The sequence below is a fragment of the Notolabrus celidotus genome, chromosome 13 (assembly GCF_009762535.1).
Source record: "Notolabrus celidotus isolate fNotCel1 chromosome 13, fNotCel1.pri, whole genome shotgun sequence".
Taxonomy (NCBI): domain Eukaryota; kingdom Metazoa; phylum Chordata; class Actinopteri; order Labriformes; family Labridae; genus Notolabrus; species Notolabrus celidotus.
In genome coordinates, this window is record NC_048284.1 from 31,253,329 (window position 1) to 31,268,928 (window position 15,600).

Genomic DNA, 15,600 nt, shown 5'->3' on the forward strand with positions numbered 1-15,600 from the left:
CAGCAATAAAACCAGCTTCAGAAGCAGCAGTGTCCTCTGAATGTTCCTGTCTGCTGTTTGAAGTGTCTGACAACATTAAAGGAAAGATCCCTGCAGAGATGGACTTCTTGTTTGATATTAAGATGCTTCTTTTGAAACCTGAAACATCTGTTACATCACTTTTATTTAAGCCACCAGACTCCATTAACATGAGTCACTTTACCTCACAGAACATACACATGCTGCTCCATCGCTGCCTCAAATCTTCACTTCTTTATGATGTTGTGTGTTAAAAAGTGTTTATTGGATCTGCAGCATCCATTAAAAACACTAACTTTATGTGAGAGGAGAGAAACTATCAGAGCCGAGCATTGGTAGATCGTAACTCCAGTGGTCTGTGAGGCACAATTAAAGGTTGTTATTTTGAATGGAGTTTGATGGCTTTAAAGAGGGAGATAGAACAGCTGTTTGTGGTTAAAAATACCTCTCTCTCTTTAACAAAGAGGTCTGTCTCTGTAGGGATCCTTTCTTAATGTTGTCAGACACTGAGAATAAGTTTTCCAGGGAAAACATTACATCCATTACAGCCTGCTTCACATCTGCAGGCTGAAGTAGTCTGCTGTTGCACCTGTAACTTCTTGTTCCTGTTAATTTGTAAAATAGGGCTCAGGCTTAAAAAATACCAGCCTCCCTCATAAACAGGAGCTTTAGTTGCTCCTCGTTATTCATGCAGATATCTGGATTCTGGTTTACGATGTTTTCAGCCTGTGGTTTTTGTCCTAGAGGTTAAACAGAGCAGCTTTCACAGAGCGAGTGTTCTCACTGAGATATGGTGCACACTGCCAACCTTCCCTATATAAAACCTGTGAAGGCACACTAATATTTGGGGCTGGTTTCACAGACACACCAGTTCCCCAAAGCAGACTTCTCAGTAACACAACCTTTTCCTTCCACATGTTTGATCCATATCTACCAGCCGTTGTTTTCACATTTTAGAGCCTGCCCTTTATTCATCTTCAGCGCTGACATTCTGTGCCTGCCTTTATGACTTAATGTGGTTTTTACAGCCACACAGATGTCTTTGTGGTGAGGACATCAGGGACGAGATGAAATACTCACTGTGAGGTGAGTATTATGAGGTGGAGTTACCACCTGAGGTCAGGGCTCCATCTTCACACCTCTGCAGTGCCTGAGGCTCCGAACACATCCTCTCCTTCAGTTCCTCCTGTGGGAAGAGAACAATCAATCACTGTCCACACACCGTCTGAAGACTCCAAACTATATTGACGCCATGATCACATTACTTTTCAGGCTTTCCACAATTTTCTGTCTGAGCACGATGAAGTTAAAGGTTAATGACTCCCCGAATCGATCCCAGAGTCACTCCTCAGCTCAGCTTTTGGCACATAAGACCTGCACAGCCTGCAGCCACAGAGTGAAATGAAAAACCCAAACACATTGGGGTTATGAGTGTAAAGCATAGAGGTTGGTGAATCTGGACACACCTGACCTGTGTGCATACCTTCAAACTGCACAGGGATCAATCAATCATTAGCACCAAATCCCAACAAATGTTATCTGAAGACTCTTTCCAAACAGAGCAGTTCAAGGTTGAATCTATGTTCTATTATTAACAAAGACCCAACAACCTCTGGTCTCAAAATATGAGGCCCATGCGAAAGTGTTATAAACTGCAGTTCATCCAGACTCCGCTTGAGGCTGGCTGCAGAAACACCGGAGGAGACGAGATGATCTTTATAGAATTAATAAACATGTTTACAGCCTGGTTCAAAAAACGGCTTTGGTTTATATAGCTAATCTCTCTATCGGCACACACTGTACAGGGGTGAATTTTTTTCTAACGCAACAGTTCAGAAGATATTAAGATTACAAGTTTTTGCCCAAATAAGGACATGACTGACTTGACTGACAGGCAGGAACACATAGCTGTTGGCTAGGAGGCTCAAACCCCGCCTCTTTACCTCACAGTCTTTTGAGTTCAACATTTCCAATATGGCTTCCGCCGCCGACTGGCTTCAAAACAGCTTTCAGAAACAGATGGGTGACTTCACGGATACTACGTCCATTATTTATACAGTCTATGCTCAAGACAGGATAAGATCTAGTCCCATCTTACAGACACGACTCAGTCTGATCTCATCTTAATCCACCATGAGCAGAGCACTTTGCTGCATTTAGCAAGTTACAGTGGCAAGGACAAACTTCCTTTAACAGGCAGAAACCTCCAGCAGGACCAGACTCATGTTAGACACACATCTGCTGAGACCGTGTTGGGTTTGAAAAGAGGGATAGAGGGAGATGAAAAGAGAGAGATAATATGATTATTAGAGAGTTTTGTTCTGAAGCGAGTGTAGACTATCTTTAGAAATCTTTCGTTAACATAGATTCAAACATTTTTATAACCTCAACATCGTTTTGCTTCTTTTTAGGGATGAGGAGTCAGTTGGTTGTCCTCCATCATTCCCTGAGGCCTGAGTGAATTTGCCTCTGTGATGTTATTGCATTGTCGTTATGCTTTGTCCCACTGCTGCATTGCACAGCTCACAGATGACACCATCACTGTACTTTGGGGTGAAATGGTCCCACACAGGACTTCTTTTTACTGAGAATCCACAAGAGCTATTGGTATTTCCCATGAAAGGCACATGGTCACTAATGTTGGTCCAAAAGCATAGATTGTACATCATATTATTGTATAAATCTGCCAAAGTAGGGTCAACGTTGTTGCTTGGCTTTTCAAACTCTGAGTCAGAATAAACTGGCTGGCCTCTTTGGACAGTCAGGCCGACAACGTCCCCATCTCTTTAGGCCTAAAGAAGGTGGAAAAAACTGCTTAGCTCATCAAGAGAATAAAGTCATACATGGAGGATTCATCAAAGACCCCGATCACTTCTGCCAAAATCTCTCCTGCCTTCTGTTGTCACACAGATGGTACCTCAGCACACGGTCCTGCACCAGCAGGCTCAGGGACTGCTCCGTCCTGCAGGATGTAGGACTGTTGTATTCTTCAGCTGCCAGCTCGTCACTATGAAACTACACACATGGATGAAATATGAACCTAAAGTTCTTTATATGAGGGCAGTCCAATGATTCATCGCAGAGCTTCAACAGTAAATCAGGATTTATGACAGTTTGAACTGCTGATTTAACGGATTTGGGAATTAAATTAATGTAATGATATTCACTTTATGATCATGACTTTTCGATTTTTTATTCGAACAAATGCTGCACGGCTTCATGAGTGTGCGGTGACACCATGACTCAGCAGGAAGAGACAGCTTCAAAGTGCTTATTCTGCAAAAAACACTGTTTGGTGTGCAGATACTCAAAGATAGTTTTGTTAACTCACTGATGTTTATTTGCATTTTTCAGGAGTTCCAGTTTGGTTGGTATGCATGAAACTCTTGATCCTCATAATGGTAACCCTGTAGCGACACACCAATATAGAGCTCTGCCAGCTTTTGTGATGTGTTTGCGCACGACGCAGTTGGCAGCTCATACTCAAAGTTTCTCAGTGATGATTCCATTCTGTTCCAGATTATTTGACTTGTCATCTGAGGCATCTGGGAGTTTTTAAGGTGATCTGTTTCGTTCAAAAGTTCTGTGTTGATGTTATTTTCCATCACGACAGCAGCAGGTGCAGAGAGACGCAGCTGTGTCTCGCTGCAGTGTGCCAAAAGGGAATAAAATATCATGATTAAAAAACTAACACTTTGCTTTCTGACTGTAACTGCACCCCGATTAACGCATTAACTCTGACGACCCTTCTTTATGTTCATATTCATTTCTGTCAAGTAACATCCACCAATCATTAAGTATAAAAGTAGAGATAAACTCAGATCTTCAGCTCCAAGCTAATGCAATAAACAGTGTGTGTGAGACGATGCCTTCAAGGAGCATCTTCATTCTTTTAAATGTAGGACAAACCCTCAGACCTGTTCGAGCAAACTGAGTCTAAATCTGGTGTTTTTTTAAGCCTCCTGAGGGTTTAATTAATCCACCTTTCTCACCTAGTTCTGTTAATAGAGCAACAGCACATTAGAAAAGCTCCAACACTGAAAAACCAGGGTCATAATTCTACCATTTAGGAATAAAAACATGGGGGTGCAGACTTGTTAAGTTGCACGCCCATATAGCAGGCTCCCGAGATCGACTCCAGCTTGTGGCCCCTTTCCCCTGCTCTCCACCGGTTTCCTGCTTTATCCACTGTCCCGTCCTCTCTGAAACAAAGGTCTAAAATCCCCAAAATATAAAAAAAATAGTAATAATAAAGTCATGCATCTTTCAGGCCAACCACTATACGTTTTTTTTATCTATAAAGTTCCAAATAGCTGCTTAAATGTGAGCTCTCCAAATAATGAGCAGGTTTAGAGGAAAGTACTTGTTTTCAAATTTAGAGAGTCCAAAAATAAAAATGGTGCAGAGCGCGGCGCAACCGTAACGCGACGCGGCACGTCATGTATAAATTGGGGGTCAGTCGTCTATCAATCAAAAGGATGCCGGTTCAATCCCAGCTCCTGCAGTCACATGCCCAAGTGTCCTTGGGTAAGACAATGAACCCCGAATTGCTCGGTCTTGATCAGCAAAGTGTGAATGTGTGTGAATGAGATCAGCTAACACCGATGGTGCCTTACTAGATAGATAGACCTTTATTGTCCTTAGCAAGGAAAATTGTTGCCACAGTCTCTACAAGCATAGACACATGGAGAAACATAAGTAACATCCACCCAACCTCACAACCATGAGTTGTTTGATGGTGAAGTATCTGATATTCAACCACAAAAGATTAAGTATATGTTGCTAGTCTGTGTTGTTTAAAATAAGTCAAGGGGACCCACAAGAATGAGTTACAATAGTAGGCTCCAGGAGTCTCTAGGAAGGGCCTAAAAAAGATCACCTTTGACATAGGCAAATATATGGTTGACAGTGACAGCTGACGTCTTTGTCAATACTTAGAACAAGGCGCTCATAAATGGAGTCAAATAGCAGCTAACTTGAAACTTGTGTTGAAGAGTCCATATATGTGTATGTTTGAAGGACACCCTCATTCTAATTTGAGTGCACCTTCATAGTATTTAAGCCAGAACTTGGAGACAGAAGAGAGGCGACTTCATCTGGCCCGGTCATCCTCCAAGCAGCCGTGATGCTTGTTACTGATGCTGATGCTGTTTGATTGTAATAAATCGAATTACTATTCAAGCTGGCCAGTGTCACGAGGTTCATTGTACATCTGCACATCACGGGCTGTTAAGACACGACAATGGTCTGGATGCCTGATATTGAGGGAATGTAGTGGTTGCTGATGAAGGGTGGGAGTCTGTGTGCCAGTTTAAGCGCCCTGTTCTGTATTAACTGTAGACGGTGAAGTTGGTGGTCTGAGAGGGTGATCCAGGCTGGGATGGAGTACTATATCGAATAGTGGACGGATGTATGTGGGGTAAAATTTGGTTATTGTGGAGGGTGATGCGCCATGCTTTCCACAGAGGGCTTTGAGGTGGTTCAGACGGGTGTGTGCTTTGTGTTCCGGGTTATTGATGTGTTTGGTCCAGGTCATGTTGCTTTGGAAGGTGATGCCGAGAAATATTGCCTGCTTGCTGACGTTTATTGTCTGGTTGTGAAGTGTGAGGTTGATGCTGTTGAACTGCAGGTGTTGGTTTCAGGCGAAGATGACACATTGGGTTTCGACAGTGATTATTTGTAGTTATTTCATTTAACCTTTATTTAACCAGGTAAGTCATCAAGAACAAATTCTCCTTTTTAGGGGCAAAGAGTCAGGGATAACAGTAATGACAGAAACAAACACAAGGGTAATCAAACTTCAAAGACAAGTTAAACATGACAGGACAGAACAGAGCAAATAACCAACAGCGACAGCAGGAGTCCAGGAATAAAAGCAGGTGCAGGTGTGTTAAAAGTGTCCATGAGAGAGTCCCTGAAGGCTGATTTTGAGATGTAGTGGACCAGTTTTAAAGTTTTCTGTTAATTGTTCCAGTCTGTGGGCAAAGCAGACTGAAATGATGACTGACCAATGACTGAATGTGTTTTGGGGATTTTCAGTAGGATAAGGTTGGCTGAGCATGTGTTGTAAGTGGCAGGTGCAGATTGTAACAGGCTACATAGATAGGGAGGTGACAGTCCAAGGAGAGTTTTGTATATTACCATGTACCAATCAATTCAATCAAGCTTTATTTAAAGAGCACCTTTCATACACATCAAATGCAACCCAAAGTGCTTTACAGTGATTGAAAACAAGAAAGAAGCAGAAATAATAATGACAAAACATGAAAAAACAAAGTGGATTTAAAAAAAGAGAGTAATGCACACCAACAACAATAAAGATCATGTGTAATCAAAATAAGCTAAAGCGTCAAATTAATAGTACGAATATAAAAAGTTAAAATGAATACATTTAAAAAGGGTAAGGTTAAGAGTTGAAAATAAAATTAAGGCTAAAAATGTCGATCAAACTAAGTAGATAAATAAATAAAAATAAAATAAACAGTTTAAATTTATAAAATAAAAAAGAAACATTTAAATCAATATAACAGTAAAAAATAAATAAAATTGTTAAACCCAACTTAAAACTTGACTGAATAAATACTTTTGTAGTTTATGTTTAAAAGTCTCAGTATCTCTATCAGCTCCCCTCAGATCCTCCAGCTGGCTGTTCCATAGTTTAGGAGCGTAGTGGCTGAAATCAGCGTCACCAAATGTTTTTGTTCTCCTATTAGGAACAGCTAAAATAGAGGAGCTGGAGGATCTGGGAGGCTGGTGTATTTCACGGCGGATGTGTAAGGATGGCCAGTTTACAGAGGAGTATAAAGTGCAGTGGTGAGTTCTGAAACAGGTATTTGTGGGAAACGTAAGGCAGAGTGATAGAGAGAGTCCAGCTTTTGCAGGGTAAATTTGGAGGCAGAATGGTAGATGGCGTCACAGTAATCCAACATGGGAAGAACTGTCATTTGTGAGTGTCAGAGTGTCGTCCAGCCAAATACCCAGATACTTGTATTCAGAGACCTGCTCTGGGTTAGATCCACTGAGGGTTACGATGTCAGGAGGTGAAATTGGGACACAGCTCTTTTAACCAAACCAGATGATCTTGGTCTTCGGGGAATTCAGCATGAGATGTAGGGAGGAGAGTGCCTGTTTGATACTGTTAAAACTTGATTGCAGTGACATGTGTACTGCCTCAGGGGAGGGGCCAGCTGCATAAAGAATAGTATCGTCTGCGTTCAGATGAATGGCTGAGTCTCCAGCGAAACAGGGGATATCATTTATGTAAACAGAGAATAGTGTTGGACCTAGTATTGAGCCTTGTGGCATCCCCAGAGACAGAGAGGGGCTCCGACAGGACTTGTTCTGAGGGTGGTTCTCCAGAGGTTTGTCCAGTCTTCTATTTCAGTGATGCATTGTTGTAGTTTGGAGGCGGCGAGCTGTGGGGATTTGGATGTGGACCAGTCGCAGAGATCGTCGGCGAACTGTGAAACTTTGGCTAAGATGTCCTCTCTCACACATCAGCAGCTCTCCATCAGTCACAGTGAAGTGAGTCGTGGTCATTAGCAGACACAAGCTTCTTAGTTCCCACTGGTTCAAACCCTGTGCCGCTCCTCTCGCTCAGTATGGATTATGATTTCTGATCACATTATACTCAGTCAGCTCTCTAATTACTGCTCAGAGCACAGGGGCCATGTTCATCGTCACCACACATTCAGACTGACTCAATACAATTAAACAGTGACCGAGACACTTAGTCAGCTTTCATTTCAAACCTTCTTAATGCTGACAATCAGAATTAAGTCTTTTGTGCAGAGCTGTGAAAGTGCTGCCGCTGCCATGGGACTGCAGGGACACTCGTGTCTGATTCTCTGCTCCACTTTTCTGTCTCCACCTCCCATCTCTCTCACAGCCTTTTCATTTCACTCCCTCGTGCTTCTTTCCTTATAACTGTTTTTTTACTCCCTCTTTTTTATGTTTATGCTTTCTTATGGCCCGTCAAGAATGCTGCATCACACAGATCTTCAAACTCCAGGTTATGCTCAATATTCAAAGTCATTTTAAAGACTCAGGGCCAGATCTACTAAAGGTTTGCGTGTATAAAAACACGTGCAAACTTGATAGCGCACTCAAAGCAGACGTACAAACCGGGAGCACCGAGGATTGCGTCTGTCAAATGAGCAAAATAGCACTCGCTACCCATTTAGCGTGTTTGCCTTCATGAATATGCAGAATACATGGGAGGAGGAGATGCAAATATAATCATTTAGCACATTCAATGTGATTTATCAAACCTGAAGCAGATAGCGGGCAGTGTTTTTGCGTCTATATTTAGCACGTTTGAAAGGCAGGTCCAAACTGGCACAGCGTTACACACAAATGGCTGCGGTCATTGTGGTGAGAAGGAGGCATAAATGCAATGATAGAAGATGGAGAGAGAGAATCCTTGGTGCACGTGCCAACATATTTGGACTGTCAGAAATAAAAATAGTAGAGACATATCGTCTATCCAGCAATGCCATTTTTGAGCTGCTGGATGACCTAATTAAGGACTGATTTGGAGCCAGTCACAAAAAGGAGCCATGCCATATCTCCTATGGAGAAACTCCTTGCAACACTGCATTTTCTTGCATCTGGATCATTCCAGCGCACTGGCGTCTCCCAGTGTCCACCCGTACGTAATGAACGAGTGTCCCGGTGGAGTGTGCGCAACATTGGACACAGCTCTCACCTCCTGATCAATGGCCTGTAACCCATCCGTTCTTTGTTGCTGCAGCAACTCCTGCCATCTTCTTTTTATTTAATAGGCAGATCTTCTGTTTTTTCTCACAGCATTCACCTTTTCACAGATGGCCTCCCAAATCACATTTCTTCTGGCAACACTGAGATGTCTCTCCTGGAATTCACCGATGTGTTTATTTCCCTCCTCCACCAAGACCTCCAACTCCATGGCTTCAATTTTCCTTTTTTGTTTACAGCCACTCTGCTCTACCAAACTCTCCATGGTGACAGCCGGTAGCACACGCAAAATCCTCATTAAAATAGAGCGGTCAGCACCACTTTTGCACTTGTTAGCATTTGCACATGCAGTCATAGTGGATCACCCGCAACACGCCCAGAAATAGCATGTGCAATGTTTTCGTTTGCACACGCAATACAGCACTCGTTATTTGAGATCTTTGTAGATTAGGCCCTCAGTGTTGTTTTTGGTTAAGGGAAATTGTGGTATCCTTAACTTTGGCCATGCTTAAGCTCTGTTTATCTGCAGGAGGAGGTCACATCATTTTAAACTGCTGCGTTTCTGTGTCAGCCCAGAATGAACGGACTACACACTGACTCTAAAAATATCTGGAGGTCTCCCACACGCCCCAAATGAGAGAACAACCTCCCGCTCCTCCACACTGCTCCTCTTTGAAATGTTATTTTGCACACAGATACTGATTTGGATTGGAACCACTCAGCTGAACAGCAGTGTCACACAAGATAACTCTACAAGCTGATTAAGACCAGCAACTGCTGTGTTCTGTGAAGGATCACTGTGGAGTCTGCTGGCTTTGAAGACAGTGATGGAAAGGCTGTTCCTGTTGTGAAGAAATCATCTTCCCCTTTACAAAAAGGTCTCTCTCTGAAGGGATCCTGTCTGTAAAGCTGTCAGACACTTAGAGGAACAATCTGAGCCTGTGAAGAACAGACTCAACACAACAAAAACAATTGTACCAGTTAGTCATTTAGTAGAAACAAAACCAAGGGTTAAAATAACCAGAGCTTTAAGGTTTTAGGTGAGGGTGTTCTGAACTTGTTTCTTTGTCATTGAAACATAAATGTAACTTGTGACGTACTGGCTAGACCAGGGGTCGGCAACCCGCGGCTCCGGAGCTGCATGCGGCTCTTTCATCCTTATGCTGCGGCTCTCTGTGGCTTTGGAAAATGAATGATGATTAATCAATTTAAGTAGGTTTTTTTTATTGTAATGCACAGAGGTAATGAATATTGTCATTCAGATTGTCAATAAAGTAATGGCAAAAGGGTTAAATCACCGTCAGTTCCGTTCATTACTGGACAAGGTGGAGAGTGCACGTACTCTGATCTCCTGGCTGTCCCAGAGGGGAGGTGCTGAAAGGCTTTGCCGCATCTCTGGAACAGGTGCAAACTTTGCTGAGCAGCAAAGGGCTCATCTTTTTTGAGCTGGATCAGCCTGAGTGGCTAGAAAAGCTGCACTTTATGGTAGATATAACAGCGAACCTGAACACGCTGAACACAACTCTCCAGGCGAGGCCATGGCTCTAGACTGCAACCTTTTTATCTGCGTGTGCGTACGCGCATCACACACCAAAGACAGACAGAACTTCATAACAAGGGTTTCACTATTTCCACAAATGAAGTGGTCTATCGCTGATTATATTAAAAAACAGAATGAGGAGAGAGAGGAGGAGCAGGAGGCTGGTGGAGAGGGAGAGCCAGAAAAAGATGCCAAATCAGACTGTGGTCAAGCCTGCCTTCACCTCTGAAACGATAGTCAAGCAGCCTCCACTGTGTTCTGTTGTGAGCGTTTAGAACAGGCATTACGATAATAGCGTGGAAACAGATTATACGTTTTCTGAATAAATGATAATTTTAGATATTTTCAAAGTTAGATTATTTTAAAAATCCTCGTTTCCACTGACTAATTTTAGTTCAGACTGATAGTGGAAGATGTCATGGTTTAATCCTGTCAATCACTCTCGATCTGTTGTGTCATTTCAAAATAAAAGACACTTGAAATGTAGCATAATTGCAATAATTTGGGATACTTCATTGAGTTCATAAGCAACACACTATAGTTCTTTATACATAGCAGAGAGGTTAAAACAACGATACAAGTAGTGTTAGATGTCAAAAAGGATTTGCGGCTCCCAGTGTTTTCTTTTTTGTGGAAACTGAGTCCAAATGGCTCTTTCAGTGTTAAAGGTTGCCGACCCCTGGGCTAGACCAAACATAAGAAAACACTCAGCTTAAGTTATTTAACAAAGCTAAAAATGGGATCATGGAGTCTGTTGGTGAGTAATGTCAAATTGCAGAGTGTGACTAACACTAGCAGAGCTAGCACCAGCAGCCTGCAGTCCTCCTCACAGGTTAACTCACTCATCCACACTCCTGTGCTGGTTACACATTTCTCCAGACAAGTGGTTATACCAATTTAAACAGACACAGCCCACACACAACTTTATCTCCTTACCCAACATGCTGTGTGTGGACTAACATGGTCCCTTAGTCACAATCATGCCACTTAGTCTCTCCTCGTTCTAATTATCTCTCTCTCTCTGCTCCACCTTTCCTGTCCTGCCTTTCCACTTCACCTGCTGATAAAGCTGTCTGATGTCAAGTAAGAAACAAGGGGACGATTGCGATGTGTGTTGAGGGAAGCTATGAGGTCATATTTTGCACAATGCAGCCTTTTAACTAGTAATTTATATTTAGCCCTGGACTGTATTATTACAATCATAACCATTGTTTTAGCATTGTTTTTATTTTATCATTTTATTCTATCTTATTTATGTTATTTCATTCTATCTTATTTGTTTTATACTACTTTATTTTCTGTTATTTTGTTTTAACCTATCCTATTTTCTTTTGTTTTATCTTATTTCATTTTATTATATCTTATTTTATGTTGTTTTATTGTATTCTATCTTATTTGTTTAATTTTTTCAATTTCATTCTGTTATTTTATTTTGCTGCATTCTGTCTTATTTATGTTATTTCTAGTAGATCTAGTGGATGATTTTTATTTATCATGGATAAGTGCTAGCGCTAGTTAGCATAGCCACATAGCTACATGTTCGTAGCTGTGTACCAAGACACACGTCGACATACTGATAAATAAAACAACAAGAAACACTAAATCTATGACCAATCCTTCAGAAAGGTCCTGCTGCAGGCGCCTCTCCGTCAGGATCAGATTCTGGATCAGATTCAGAGGGTTGAAGTAACGTGATCTCTGGGCAGCCGTGTATATTCAGCCAACATGTAAACATTAGATCAACGTGCTGGAGAGCCGAGGCACATCCACTTCCTGAGGGGGCGTGGTCAGAGAGAAAACGGAGTGTTCTGAGGAGGACTGAAGAAGAGGGTTTTTCAAGCAGACCAAAATCTGATTTCAAAGTGTTTTTTTGAGCATAAACTTTAAAGACATGTTTTGGGGACCTCTTAGACCAATATATATTGATGAAAAAAGCGTGATATGTCACCTTTAATTGAAGTGCAAACATCCCTAGTTTTTGGAGGCTGGTCAGCTGATTTTAATGAGGGACTGACAACATACGCATCCACCAGCTTTCCATCCACACTCTGTCTTTGCACACTGCTACATAACAGCACCCTGCTAGAATATACGGTGCTGAATCATCCAGCAGAAACATCACTCTGAGCTACATTAGCTCGCTGAATCACTCTCTCAGTCTGCACGGAGCAGACTCAAAACAAACAGCCACATCTTCTCTGGGTGAGGATTCATGTTCTCTGTGAACAGAGCACATGTAGGCTCCTGATCAAAGTGACACGTCCATTCAGTGAGACAGTCGGAGAAAAGAGCCAGCAGCTGCTCTGCACAGGAGCCAGAGAGTTCATCACCTGTGTGCCACCCTGCCAGCTCACCACTGACTCACTGTGCAGCTGTATTCCTGTTAGAGTCTCTGTCCATCACGACGGCAGTGTATAATGACCCACTGAGGCATGCTGGGAAGTGTGACACTACAACAACAAATAAGACGAGGGTCAACCACTGATGAACGGAGCATGCAAACATTTTTATCTACATGAGGTTACACCACTGGGCATCCCGACGAGAATATACGACCGCAAAGAAGAGCCTGTGAGGGACAATCTTCAGGAGTCAGAGTTTGACAGAGAGCAGGAATGAGAACATATATTTTAGACATTTTCATGAGCGTTAAATTGAAAGTAAGGTTGTGTTTTTGTTGCCTGAGAATGAGCACTTTATATATCACCATGTAGAAGCCGTAAACAGACGAACCCAACCATCAACTATCCACTTTACAAGAAGGAAAGATGTTTGAGCAAGATAAGCCTTCGTCTTTGTAGTGAAAACATGCATTAAGGGCTGGGTGATACGCGGAACAACATGTTGTGCATTTTCTTCCCTCAGTGCCAGATGTGTGTAATATAATCACACACACACACACACACACACACACACACACACACACACACACACACTGCAGTAATAAAGAGAATTTGAACCAGGACATGTCGTCTGGATCGAGCCACAGTGACCTGCCAAGAAAGCATGACTGTTCCTGGTTGCTCCCCATGGAGAGCCAGGAACAATGGGACAGGGAGCGGGGGAGTGGTTGCTCCATTTCACGGTCTTTAGTCAGGGGGGGGGTCACAGTGAGTGGTGAATCATCAGAAATAAAGGGCCTGCCAGGAAGCGAGAGGAATGTAATTATTGAATCTTTGGTGAAAATGATAAACAGATGACTGATGGATCTGAAGCAGTGACTGGATGCTGATTGTTGTTGAACTAACCAAGTTGCCTGGAGGGCCGAGAAGGTGATAAACCTGGAGGATCGGTTATTGTTCTGTGCTGGACTCTGCAGACCTCTGGGCTCATTGTTGTGTCGATATATAATCCTGCACAGACGAGACGTCTTGAGTTATTTCTCTAAAAATGAATGTTTTGATCATTCTGAAGACTCACAGGTTGTGTCTCCATGAAATACCAACATTATTTTCCCTTCATTGGGTGTTGAGGTGGAAATCTGAAAATGTGTCTTTGGTAGCTTTATTCCGACCTTCAATAAGCTTTGCAAAGTGGTCAGCCCGCAGTGTGATGTGACAAGCGAGACAAGGTCTGCTCAACTGACCCAGAGTGAAGATTCAACATAATACTTATTCTCTTCAGAGTACAAGATGACCGTATCGTTAAACACATTTAAAGAGCTGTGAGACAAACCAGAGAGCTTTTTGTGACATCCTGCTTCCTGGTCACCTTCGTGACTTCTCACCCCTTGGTCTGCTCCTCAGCCATGCAAACAGATAACAATTTTCAAATCACAGAAGGTCTGGTGTGTGTGTGTGTCTTTCTAACTTCTAATTAACACAGGAATAACATTCTATCATGTCTGGTGTAGTACATTCCAAAGATCTGTGTCCATTTAATTACTTCAACAACAAATTAGTCACATATTTACCACAGAGAGTGATTGTGCTCATGGGAAATGTAGTCTTCAAACATAAAAACACTACAAATTTGGTCTAAAGGAGTCATCAGAATGAACATAACAGTGGAGCTCCTCATGGTGCCTTTAACAGTAATATCTCATCATGACCCGAATGAGCAGAGCAGACCATCACAAACAAGACTGGCTATTACTACACTGTTTCTTTAAATACCTGAAACTGCTGCGACGGGTTCAGCAGGTGTGATAATAAACAGCATGCTGCAGGAACAGTCATGGTTTACACATTTTTAAGCAAACACTTACAGTAAATGAAGAAAGAGAAAGATGTAGACACAGATATATAAGAAGTATAACTCTGTCCACAGGGGGCGCCAAAAATGACACATGCAGAAAGTTTCTCACAGGAGCTTTACGACCTGATTCAACATGACAGTATGTTTATGATTTTAAAATCTAAATGCTTTGTTGTTTAATGTATCTGTACTTTTAGACATGAACCACACTCAGTGAACACTTCCACATGTTTCATGACAGCCACACAGTAAAGAGCGGCAACCTCCGGTCTCAAAATATGATGCCCATGCCAAAGTGTTAGAAACTGCAATTCCACTTGAGGCTGGCTGCAGAAACACAAGAAACCACAAACACACCCATTCAAAGAGACAATCTTTACAGCAGAAATAAACATGTTTACAGCCTGGTTCAAAAAACAGCTTCGGTCTGAACGCGACGGTTCAGAAGATATTAAGATTACGAGTTTTGCCCAAATAAGGACATGACTGACTTGACTGACAGGTGGGAACACTGTAGCTGTTGGCTGGGAGGCTCAAACCCTCCCTCTTTACCTCACACTACCTAGACAGTAGTTAGGTTGAGTTCAACATTTCCAATATGGCTCCCACCGATGATTGGCTTCAAAACAGAACTTCAGAAACAGATGGTTGACGTCACGTCCATTGATTGTACAGCCTATGGTTATGACTCTTAAATGTGACTCATCTGCAGAAAGAGTTGAGTTGAACCTTCAGTATTTTGATGCCAATGCGTACGATTATTAATAATTGATTTAATGCTCTTTTTGAAGATCCATTCACTTCCCATTATCTGCTGATGGTTACTTTAGTGCTCAGTACAGATTCAGTATTGCAATGACCTTCACTGTGAAAGAGGGATGTTTGTATCTGAGCTCATAGAGCTGTTGGACTGAGCAACACTCTTCCTCCTGCGTGTGTCTTCATACATGTGTCACAGGCTGTGTACCTGTATCTGTGACCACTGACTCACGCTCTGTAGGCAGAGAGTCTGGGTCTGTCCTGAGTTAGCCTCTCTCTGGTTTGCACAAACAATAAAAATGTTGCTGAGATGTGACGCAGCTCAGCCTGGAACATGATGCTACAGGGACTCTGTGTGACAGAGAAAGTTG

The 15,600-nt window shown here is 42.3% G+C and overlaps 1 long non-coding RNA gene across 1 annotated transcript in view; it reads right to left on the reverse strand.

Annotated features, from left to right (window-relative positions):
• Window positions 1-954: 954 nt before the first annotated feature.
• LOC117823626 overlaps window positions 955-15,600 on the reverse strand; it is a 180,051-nt gene continuing 165,405 nt past the window's right edge. Inside the window, exon 4 of the long non-coding RNA XR_004633439.1 lies at window positions 955-1,204. This is a non-coding gene — a long non-coding RNA (uncharacterized LOC117823626). The remainder of the gene's footprint in view (window positions 1,205-15,600) is intronic.